This window comes from Volvox carteri, assembly GCF_000143455.1.
Source record: "Volvox carteri f. nagariensis unplaced genomic scaffold VOLCAscaffold_30, whole genome shotgun sequence".
NCBI lineage: Eukaryota > Viridiplantae > Chlorophyta > Chlorophyceae > Chlamydomonadales > Volvocaceae > Volvox > Volvox carteri.
Genome location: NW_003307573.1, coordinates 1464924 through 1474440, shown reverse-complemented (window position 1 = coordinate 1474440; position 9517 = coordinate 1464924). Strand labels below are relative to the sequence as shown.

General features: G+C 54.7%; 1 protein-coding gene across 1 annotated transcript in view; it reads right to left on the bottom strand.

The window, feature by feature from the left end:
* The window catches only part of VOLCADRAFT_30373 (uncharacterized protein), a gene marked incomplete at both ends in the record, with an annotated part of 41364 nt that overhangs the window by 479 nt on the left and 31368 nt on the right, over window positions 1-9517 (bottom strand). The gene's annotated exons all lie outside the window — the stretch shown is intronic.

Below are 9517 nucleotides of genomic sequence, written 5' to 3'. Positions count from 1 at the left end.
TATTCCTTCATAGGAATCTCCTAAAGTCTTCTGGCCGTTCACCACTAACCACTGAATGGTAGCCACTTAATAGGACCCAACGGGGGTCCGGCGCTCTTGCTGGTCTTAACAGGTTATGAGCCCCGAATGGCGCATTGCGCTGCCGAGAGGTCGCCGGATCGATGCCCACTGGCTGTTGCCACGAGAATGGGAGACCGGGATGAGGCACGGGAAGGCCCGGAGCGAGAGAGTGTCGCTCACGGGGGGGTGTTGGAAATGACCGACACTCATATATCAGTGAATGGTAGCCACAGTAATAGGACCCAACGGGGGTCCGGCGCTTTGCTGGTCTTAACAGGTTATGAGCCCCGAATGGCGCATTGCGCTGCCGAGAGGTCGCCGGATCGATACCCACTGGCTGTTGCCCAGAGAATGGGAGACCGGGATGAGGCACGGGAAGGCCCGTAGCGAGAGAGTGTCGCGAGAGAAATGACCGACACTCATATACCAGTGAATGGTAGCCACAGTAATAGGACCCAACGGGGGTCCGGCGCTTTGCTGGTCTTAATAGAGATAGAAAGACATGCACCATTTTGGTCTTATGTACCGATACCAACGGAAGTATCGTACAGTCGTCCACCATCCCTGGACCTGAGGACACGTCCGAGACACGCGGCCGAGAGACCCGAGGCAAGCTCGAGGCACGGCCGAGGCAAGGTCGAGGCACGGCCGAGGCAACGTCTATCGCGGCGGATTCATCGCCTAACTACGTTGGAATAGGACCGGCCTTCAACATGGACACCCTGGTTAGCTGCAACGAGGCGCCACGCAAGGAGACCCAAGCCCAGAGGCCCAGGCTTACTGTGTTGACTGTGATCAAGCAAGGGATAGAAGGGGAAGGAGCCGGAGGATCTAGCACTGGCTACCACACGGACACCCGGGAGGAGGAGGGAGCTGATCTGGACGAACCGCTGTCGTGAAACGATGACCCTTGTGAAGGCAGCAAGTGGGTGAGTGAGGAGCAGAAATGGGAGAACCCGGCGTCGCAGGACGAACACCAGCAAGGGGAGCGGGGACACCCAAGGAAGCGTGCAGCGAGGCATACAGCTGCTACAGGAGGCCGGACAGAGGCTACAGCCTCTAGGGTGACATGATGCAGTAGATCAGCAGAATGAGCAAGAGTTGTAGAAGAGATCGTCTTTGGCTTCCGGACCCGAGGACTACCAGCCAGGAAAGCTACTTACACATGTAGCAGTGTGGTGAGAGTTCTTCCAGGCAGCTAAAGAAGGCTGCCCCCTCACAGACAGAGACGTTGGCTAGGCCACCTGGAGGGAGGGCCCCAGCTGGAGTAGGTGTCATGCGAACACCCAGGACAACAAATAGTGCCTGAGCGGGACTGGACTGCAAGCTAGCTATTGTGCAGGAGTTGCTGCAGGTCGCGATGCTGGACTGCAACCCGGAAATAATAATGGCAGGTCACCGGCCGCATGCAGTGCAGTTCCTACAGCTGCGTCATTACAGCCGAGTTAAGCACGGCTCTCTGCGGTGGGAGACTGGAATGCCCAGCTAATGCACTACACCCACGCTTATCAACGGCCTGCAAGTGGTGGGAAAGGAGGGCAAGCTGCGCCTCTACATCCATCCGAGGTACTTTAATTGTTTCCTGAAATACCGGCCTGTGCAGCAAGAACGCCTGGCAGATGTCACAAGGGCCAAGGGGAGGAGGGGCTGGTGAGCGAGAGGACCCAGGGTACCACCTGGGAAGTGAGTGGGGAAGGGGAGACCGCTCCGCGGTGTGTTTTGGGGCTGGTCGGAGTTATCTTTGAAGGGTTTGGGTACCGCGGGAGTGTGGTCGCAGACGCAATGGCCTTCCCCACAGAAAGTTAGTAGGGAGTACGGATCACACGCTGACATTTAAGCAATGCATGTTGATTAAGTGCTCGTCCTGTAGTGCGGTACGGCAAGTGTGGCGCAGGAATTCGCAGCCCAGAGCTGGGCAGAGGACAGGGACGGATACCCTAGTTCGTTACAAAGATTAGCTGGGAACAAGGCGCTAACTTCAGACAACGCAAGATCGCCCGATAACTGTGCAAGCAAGCACAAGTCAGAACCCCGCCTGCCCGCCCGTCGATGTGGTGGGGAAAGGGGGGAGGACGAGCCAAGAATGAGCACCAGGGCTAAGAGGGGCAGCACCAGCAGGAGGCGGAGGCTAGGATTGGGGACCGGAGCCGCGAGGGACACGAGTGGGCCGAGAGGCGTCGGTGTAGCGCTCCAGGCTGCAGATCTGGGAGAAGGTGTGGAGCTCCTCGTGGGAGGCGCCAGCGGCCTGCGTGGCCTGGATAATACCACGACGAAACCCATGAGGGCTTTGCCCGATGTAAACACCAGCCTCCTCCAGGTGTTTGCCCACTCGCATGGCCAAAGCGCTGCTGGAAAACGGGCGCTCCACGAAGTGTTGGTGACCCCGGTCAGTGGGACGGAAGAGGTAGTCAGAGATGGCAGACCCTGGGGGGGCATCGGGGGCATGGCACAGCTGCCAATAGAGGGCGAGGGTGCGGATGAAGCAATGTCGCGGAGAAGGGCCGGGGCGCAGTTCCAAAGGGGGAGCTCGGCGCCCTTTGGATGTTTTGGTCCCAAGTTGCTCCATCCGTAAGGAGAGGGGTAGGCACCGAACGGGTCCGGTATTTCACGGAAGGGACCACCACCCTGCGGGTCATATAAATCATGTAGCCGCAGTTTGCCTGTGTCATGGCCGCGGTAGCTGGTGTGCCACATAAATTGGCAGCACAACATATCGTGTAGCAACAGCAGGCGGGCGAGGGAGGTGGTGGAAGCCTGGAATCCGGACCAGAGGGTGGTAAAATCGCGAGGGGTAAGGGGCACGGTGGCTTGCTCCTCGTAGCCACGGTCGGCGGCGAGGCGACTATAGCCAGTCTTGTTGGAGGACAAGGCGCTGGAGCAGCAGGAGTTGCCGATGCCGGTTCCACAGTTGTAAGTGCTGCCGTGGCCCAAGCGGTTAAACAGTCCGGAGAGCAGACCCAGATGATTGTTGACGGTGTTGGGACTCGGATTGTTCACCCGACGGTTGGGGATCCAGTGGGCCTCCAAGTAGACGAGCAGGTCGTCATCAGCGCAGGACATGGGGCAGGGTGGCCAGCCAGGCAGAGAGGTCACGGCCAGCAGCCTCCTGGCGGGCAATAGTTTCACGAGCCAACGGGTTGTCGCAGACGGTGGCGGCCTTCGTGAGGGCGACGGTATAGATCTGGCGGCTGGAAGGCGGATCCAGTACGGTGGAGGGTACAGAAGTGGGGCTGACGTGCGCGGCCAGGATCTGGGGCAGGGTACCCCCGGCCCTACCTGGGGCGCCTCTTCTTGGCTCGTCATCTTCCTTACTTCCATCCTTCCTTGTTCCTCGGGGGCCCCACCCACTCGCCCCCACCGTGGGCCTGATCCCCACTCTGGACTTGTCTCAAGCTCCTGGTCTCTCAGATGCTGCCCACCCGGTACGCTTGCCCCGCGCCTGGGTCCTGTCTCCTCTCCCCATCACGCCTACCTCACCTATCTTCCTCTGCCATTCAGGCACTGCCGGAGCCTACCCTGCCCCAGATCCTGGCCGCACACGTCAGCCCCACCAGATGCCAGGGGTATGACAGTGCGGAGTTTCCTGTTCTCCGTGGCTTCTAGGTGTACAGGTATTGCCCCAGGGCCTTCAGCTCGCAAGCTATGATTGTATGGGTAGTTTTACCTGCAGCTAGCCATGTACATGTATGTAATACACACATATGCAAGGTAATTCATAGGTGATTTGATTATAGGTTATGAATTCGCTTATCATGATCATGATGAGTGAATCTGTTGAGTGAATCTGTTAGATTAATCTAAGAGGCCTGTCTCGCATTATTACACCCAGACACATGTCGATGGTTAAGCAGCCCCTCGCACAAATGTGTCCGGTCGTACTTCGCGAATAGAGAATCCGTACATCTCGTCCCAAAAGTCAGGAGCGAATTTTGCCGCGCAGATGCGCGCGTGCGATTCGCAAAATGCGCCTGTACAAATGTATATAAAATTTCTTGGCGGATGAGGACCAGGTGCGCCAGCGCGTTGCGCAGGTGAGCATGTTGGCCATAGCCGCACGCTGGACTATTGCGTCGATGCTTTGCAGTAAATAAAAGCACCGAAAGCCAACGTCGTAGCTTGCAACTCTGGGCTCGTGAAACTGCCGCGGAAGATGAAGCGGTCGGCGAAGAATCAGCCATAAGGCGCCTGCTTTCGGTAGCGCAGCGCATAATGCACATTGTTCCGACTAAACTCAAGCTACACTCTTACGAAATAAATAATAACAACGCAGAATTAGGTAAAGAGAAGAATCGCGAAAGTCGTTCAGAACCTTGCAAGTAAAATGGATGCCGCTGAGGGCTTGGAACAGCTTTTCGCAGCGCATTCGGCCGTGCCTGCGTTAGCCGTGTTGCAGCTACTACGGAAGGACTTGAGCCAGCAGCAAGCTCAAATTCTGTTTAAGAACCACCGGCATTGTCTTCAGATGGGAACATGTAGTTTTGGTCGGCGCGGGCGAGCAGCGTACGCATTGCGCACAGGTACCGAGGTGCAGCGTCTCAGGATGGATTTCAGCCAACAAAGCCTCAAGAGCTGCTGCACAACCACCGGTGTGTCTTCAGTTGGGCACGTGTAGTTTTGGTCGGCGGGGTCGAGCATCGTATGCATGGCGCACAGAAACCAAGGTGCAGCGTCTCTGTAACATCGCCAACATATCCGGAACGCACGCGGTGGCAGGCTTGCCGAGCACGAAATGAAGGGGGGTCGCATCTCACCATTCAACTAAGCATGCATGTGCTCGGTTGAATGCTCGGTAGCATGCGAGTTTACCTATCAAGATGTTTGTTTGCATATATCCCTCCAAGCGAGAGGGCTTGGACCTATGCTGATGTTCGTTACAAGAAGTGAACTGAGGACTGATGCTACACGTCATGTATACGCGTTGCTTAGCTTGCAACGAGACGCGCCCACGATGAAAGGTTCACTCACAATACATTATACTGCTACACTATTCTCTCCAGTCCTACCACATTATATTTCACCGACGTACTTCCGCACCTTCCACATCACCATACGTGCTTTGGAAACGCGGGCAGCTGCTTCACAAGGGCCCCCATCTTTTTCATGAAATTTCATGGTATATTCACTGTTTCGCAATCACTATGATGTATCCGGGAATTAGAAGAACTCCATCGGGCATTAATTACAGAATGTTTTCATGGCTGATGCATTCTTAGTTCATACTTATATGTAATGTAATGTAATGTAATGTTACAGAGTGGGAAGCTTCTGGGCCGCTTTATCACATTGTCAGTTCTAGATCATTTATCACCTTATAGCACCATCCACCACTACCACACTGTACTTCGCCATACGAACTGTAAGTCCAAGGCGGCGGATCCAGCCTTCGGGGACCCCTCCTCATCCATTCACCCGAACACCCGAAGAGACGGAGGGTTCGGCAATCGCCACCAATCCAGCGTGCGAATCTGGTCCATCAACTGTGACCTCAACTCCACATCTCAGCAGCTAGCCATAATCTCGCGCTCCCGACTAATTCGGGGGTCTCCCCAGGAATCGAACCCAGGACCTTAAACCGCTAATTGCAGTAGTGTCAACCCAGACCAGACCATACTTATATGACATACTTACATAAAACCGCTTAATCCCAGTGTAAGAATGATTAAGAATGCACACCCGCCGCCTCCGTGTTCTTCAGACGTTCTTATCGTTCTTAAGCATTCTCCTAAGTTTTTTTGGGTTTTAGGGTTTTACCCCCCTCCGCGTTTGTAGGGACTCCGAGCTATACGGCCTGTCTGTTTGTAGTTGCAGCAAATGATCGCCTACTCCATGCTGTCCAGTTGGGTCGACTGGATACAAAATTTTCACGGCACTCACGGCCGCCAGCCGTCTGCATGTGGGCCTGAGATGGCTACGGCATAAACGTTAGGCTCTGATTCCCAGCAGATACTGCAGCAATGACTCGGCCTGTAGCATTTCGACTGCGTTCATTTCGTCACCACTCGCCAGGACGTTTGATTTCCCAATTGGCACTGCTGGAAATGACCGACACTCATATACCAGTGAATGGTAGCCACAGTAGTAGGACCAAACGGGGGTCCGGCGCTTTGCTGGTTTCAACAGGTTATGAGCCCCGATTGGCGCATTGCGCTGCCGAGAGGTCGCCGGATTGATACCCACTATTGAAGAATTGGCGACGGTGACGGCTAACGCTGATTGTTATTCCGGAAGGATTGCCGGTGGCGAAGATATTTAGCACGATAAACTTGTTACAAGTAATGTAAAGAGTATTGTTAGCGTTCGGCAGGACTTGAGGAGATTCCTGGTAGGAATACCGATCGTTGTGAGATAAACTAATAGGCGCAGTCACCGCCCTAAATACCGGCGCTAGCGGAGAACTCTGTTGAGGAAACGGTCCTCTCCCAACTCGTGTGGTTGTCGACCAGGGGATTTGACCCCGGGTCTGCGCCTGACTAATGGGGAAGACTTACCCCAGAACCTTATGGGGCTACCGATGCATATCCGGTAGCTAAGTGATAGACATTAGGGCACCGTCTGGACGGCGCAGTGAGATCGCGGAATGTACGTGCAGTTAGATCGCGGAATGTACGAGTTTTCCGCTAGCGCCGGTATTTAGGGCGGTGACTGCGCCTATTAGTTTATCTCACAACGATCGGTATTCCTACCAGGAATCTCCTCAAGTCCTGCCGAACGCTAACAATACTCTTTACATTACTTGTAACATTTTATCGTGCTAAATATCTTCGCCACCGGCAATCCTTCCGGAATAACAATCAGCGTTAGCCGTCACCGTCGCCAATTCTCCAATATACTTCTGGTTATGGTAGCCGGGGGCCGGCTAACAACAGCTCGGGACATAGTCGGAAGCAAGTCATCTGCTACTACTGTAATAAACCTGGGCACGTGGTTAAGGACTGCAGGCAGCTTAAGGCGCTGAAGCAGTCGTCAAATTCTGGCTACAAGGGTGGCTACAGCAACAGTGGTAACGGAGGTAGTGGCAGCGGAGCTAGCGGCAGCAAGCCAGGATCCGGTGGATCAGCTAGGAGGCCAGGAGTTCCGCGGCAGGTAGCATTCGTGGCATACAACAGCAATCGTCCGACGGAATGGTTTCTGGACTCAGCCGCCACTCACCACATAACGTATGACCGCTCAGAACTTTTCAACGTGCGGTTGTTGGAGCCGTGGGAGCGCTTCAACATCATGGGCATCAAGGGACAATCTCTTCGACCAACTGAAGTTGGCACGCTTACGATTCGGTCTAACGTCAACGATAAACAGGCCATAACTTTCAAGAAGGTCTACGTCGACGAGGAGGCCACCGCCAAAATCATATCGGTACGCATCATTGATGATCGTGGAGGCAGTGTGGTCTTCGGCGGTGGACAGGCGAAAGTATACGTACAGAACCACTTGGTGCTGACTGGAAAGCGGGATGGGGACTTGTATCCCGTCTGCTACAGCAGTGGAGGTACGGGAGCTCTGAAGCGTGAAGACAACAGGATATCTTCTGGTGGTGATGCAGGGTGTGCTGCCGTGGGTATCGGAGCTGAACGTGCAGCACTTTGGCACCGAAGGTATGGCCACTTGGGATACAGCAACCTTGAGACGTTGCTGCGTCATAATATGGTAGCTGGATTTGATGTTGACCGACACAGCATACAATCAGCCAGCACGTGTGTGTGTGAGACTTGCGTCCTTGCTAAACATACACGTGGTCCTTTTCCGTTATCTGGGCATAAGGCAGCGCAGCCTCTCGCGCTCATTCACATGGATGTGTGTGGGCCTATGCCTGAACCTTCGCCTAGTGGTTCGCGTTACGTGACAACCCTGCTTGACGACCATACTGGTCTTTCAGCTGTTGCGTTTACAGCGACCAAGGAGGAGGTCTACCAGAAGATGGTGGTAATGATAGCGGAACTGGAGCGCGCTACTGGCAGGCAGGTTAAGGAGGTGCGTACAGATCGTGGCGGGGAGTTCGTTAATACTCGCACGAAGGCCTATTTCGCTTCCAGGGGTATTCTACACGGAACTACGGTAGGCTACACCCCTGAGCAGAACGGAGCTGCAGAACGTTTAAATCGCACTCTTTTGGACAAGACTAGGGCTATGCTAGTTGAGTCTGGACTGCCTAAATCATTATGGGCGGAGGCGTTAGCGACAGCCAACTATCTTAGGAATGTGTCGCCAACTGCTGGGTCAACCGTCACTCCGTACGAAGCTTTCTTTAACGTTCGTCCGAACGTCAGTCACCTGCGAGTCTTTGGATGCGTTGCCTACGTCCACGTACCCGACGTCAAGCGCGACAAGTTCGACCCGGTGAGCAGGCGTGGAATACTTGTCGGATACGGGAACGGTGGACAGTATCGTGTACTATACGAGGACGGCATTATTGCCGTAGTTTCCAACATTCGTTTTGATGAATCTAACGTCGGCCGGCGGCGTAATGCCGGGGACTCCGATTATGAGTCCGATGCCGACGAGGAGGAGGATTTTCGCACTAGTTTGCCTGGTGAGGGATCGCTGCCTAGGGCTGGCGAAGGGATACCAGGTAGCACCGTCGGCGAGGGATCGCCACACTTGGGTGGCGAGGGGGCGCCGGCTGGGGCTGGACCTTCCAGCAGTGCGAACGGGCAAGGAATCAATCAGCCTGATGTGGAAATGGCGGGAACTAGGTACCCAGTTAGAGAGCGTAAACGCCCTGGCGAATGGTGGCGAAACGAACCTGGTCGCACAGTCACTGGTCGCGTTAACGCTGCTTTCTCTGCTGGTATTCCTGGGCCTAATTCGTTTGAGGAAGCAATTGCAAGTCCACATGCAGACGACTGGCGGCGTGCGATGGACGAGGAGATCGCCGCCCAGATGGCTAATAGTACTTGGGAGCTGAAGAAGCCACCTCCTGGTACTCGTTTGTTGCCGTGTCGTTGGGTTTATAAGGTTAAGTACAGCGATGACGGCAGCGTGGAGCGATTTAAGGCGCGTTTAGTTGCCAAGGGTTTCGAGCAACGCGAGGGGATTGATTATGGGGAGTTGTTTGCCCCTACCTCTCGTGGTTCATCATTGCGTGCTTTGTTAGCAGTTGCCGCAGCCCGGAACATGACGGTGCATCAGCTAGATGTGTCTACTGCGTTTCTGAATGGTGAGCTGAAGGAGGAGTTGTGGATGGAGCAACCGCCTGGGTATGCATCCAGTGACCGGTCGCTTGCGTGCAAGCTGCAGAAGTCTATTTACGGTTTGAAGCAGGCACCCCGTTGCTGGTATGAAAAGCTATCAGCAGAGTTCGCCAAGCTGGGTCTTTATCCTTCGAAGTCTGATCCGGCGATGTTTGTTAAGACGGACGAGCGTGGGGTTGTTATTGCTTTGGTACACGTAGATGATACAATTGTTGCGTCGGAAGACCCGGAAATGGTCCGGGCAATTAAAGCCGCAATGCGAAGTCTTC